The sequence below is a fragment of the Vigna unguiculata genome, unplaced genomic scaffold (assembly GCF_004118075.2).
Source record: "Vigna unguiculata cultivar IT97K-499-35 unplaced genomic scaffold, ASM411807v1 contig_276, whole genome shotgun sequence".
Lineage (NCBI taxonomy): Eukaryota > Viridiplantae > Streptophyta > Magnoliopsida > Fabales > Fabaceae > Vigna > Vigna unguiculata.
The window spans coordinates 1-2,500 of record NW_021010980.1 but is presented as its reverse complement, the minus strand read 5'-3'; positions in this window follow the sequence as shown (position 1 = coordinate 2,500).

Below are 2,500 nucleotides of genomic sequence, written 5' to 3'. Positions count from 1 at the left end.
AACAACCCAAGAGTCCGTAGTATTCGGAGTTCTAGCGGGACCTCCCCTTGCTTCCAACAACCCAAGAGTCCATAGTATTCGGAGTTCTAGCGGGGCCTCCCCTTGCTTCCAACAACCCAAGAGTCCGTAGTATTCGGAGTTCTAGCGGGGCCTCCCGTTGCTTCCAACAACCCAAGAGTCCATAGTATTCGGAGTTCTCGCGTGGCCTCCCATTGATTCAAACAACCCAAAAGTCCATCTTCTTCGCAGTTCAACATCGCCTCCCTCGTTTCCAACAGGCCCAAAGGTCGTCTTCTTCGCAGATCCACGAAGAGCTCATCACGATTTGCCACATTCCATTTCCCACGGGTTGTCAACAACACTTTCTCACACTTCCCGCAATCGAGTACGTGCATGACATGCCAAAGCACATCTTATTTGCCTTCCATCGCACTCAAGACGACGGGTTGTGGAAGAACGATATTGCTCACAACAAGTTCAAGGACAACGTCTCAATCAAGGGACACAACCGAATTATGTTAACTGGGTCGCTAAAGTAAACCCGAGTTCATATAATGCACCGCATCCAAAAGAACTAGCCACAACACGTGCATCACTGAGATGTTTCACTAGATGGAACACGTGCGTGACATTAGGATCCTCCAACACCTCTTCGTGATGGAAAGATAGAATTCGAAGCAACCACAGAAGTACCGTCTAGTGGGTAGGCAACACAGGGACTGATCAACCAATATCACCCAAGGCAACGGGTGAAAATGGAAGAGATGCATGCTTGACCGTTCGATACGCAAGGCATGGAGCCAGCCAGCAAGTGCATCTCGATTACAACTCACACACCCTCACGTTCGCAAGACACCACACCACAAGACGGTCCACCCCCCACCTACCATGGGCAAGCAAGCAAATGGAAACATCAAGTGACGCATGGTCAAGCATCGCTAGGCATGAAAATAACTTTCCACAATATCCGAGGGACTAGCTGCCGAGCTAACCAACGATCAGTGACGACCGTGTGTTGGTATTAATAAAGCTCAACAACTATGAAGAGGCTAGTTGTGCCATGATAAACATGCTAACGCACGCACCACGTGAGGGGGGAGGCCTCATCAAGCTCCCTTTAAAACCTGCCAGTGTGGAGCTGGCCGGCTCAAGGAGCACTCCCCCCCTATAAGAGGTTAATATGCAAAAGGCAAAATTGTACAAGTAGATACACTTTTTTTGAGCAGACATAAGTCCATATCTCGGGCTACACTTCGAATTTTGATGCGATTTTTTGCAGTAATTCGTAGAATAATGGTATCTCCTTGCTCACCAAATTTCATAATTTTTCTCGAAGGGGAACTATTTTTTTTATTTTTTTTACTTACCGGGTATGTGTAAAATCGGGAAAAATAGAAAAGCACATGTAGACTTCGAATTTCGACCTCATTTTTTCCAGTCCACCACTAAACAATATCAGGAACCTCCCCACAAAATTTCATTCAGTTTGGCCAAGGTCTTAAATTTGACAAATTTTGGCACCAAGCTATCTAGTCGCGGTGCACCGACCAACTTGGCCAAGTGCAAAATGCATCCAATTCAAAACTTTTGTGCACCAACACTTTTACAGTACTCATTTGGGGACATTTGGAGGCCTTTCCAACCCTCACATCTCAAAAACCACGAATTTCATTTTTTCACAAAACTCCCCACCAAGCCTTCTAGCTATGCCGCGGTGCACCGCCAACATTGGCCATGTGCAAAACCCTCCGAACTCAAAACTTTCGTGCACCAAGAATTTCATGGTATTCATTTGGGGACATTTGGAGGCCTTTCCAACCCTCACATCTCAAAAACCACGAATTTCATTTTTTCACAAAACTCCCCACCAAGCCTTCTAGCTATGCCGCGGTGCACCGCCAACATTGGCCATGTGCAAAACCCTCCGAACTCAAAACTTTCGTGCACCAAGAATTTCATGGTATTCATTTGGGGGCATTTGGAGGCCTTTCCAACCCTCACATCTCAAAAACCACGAATTTCATTTTTTCACAAATCTCCCCACCAAGCCATTTAGCTATGCCGCGGTGCACCGACCAACTTGGCCATGTGCAAAACCCAACCAACTCAAAACTTTCGTGCACCAACACTTTTACAGTACTCATTTGGGGGCATTTGGAGGCCTTTCCAACCTTCACAACTCAAAAACCACGAATTTCATTTTTTCACAAAACTCCCCACCAAGCCATTTAGCTATGCCGTGGTGCACCGACAACCTTGCCCATGTGCAAAACCCAACCAACTCAAAACTTTCGTGCACCAAGACTTTCATGGTATTCATTTGGGGGCATTTGGAGGCCATTCCAACCCTCACATCTCAAAAACCACGAATTTCATTTTTTCACAAAACTCCCCACCAAGCCATTTAGCTATGCCGTGGTGCACCGCCAACCTTGCCATGTGCAAAACCCAACCAACTCAAAACTTTCGTGCACCAAGACTTTCATGGTATTCATTTGGG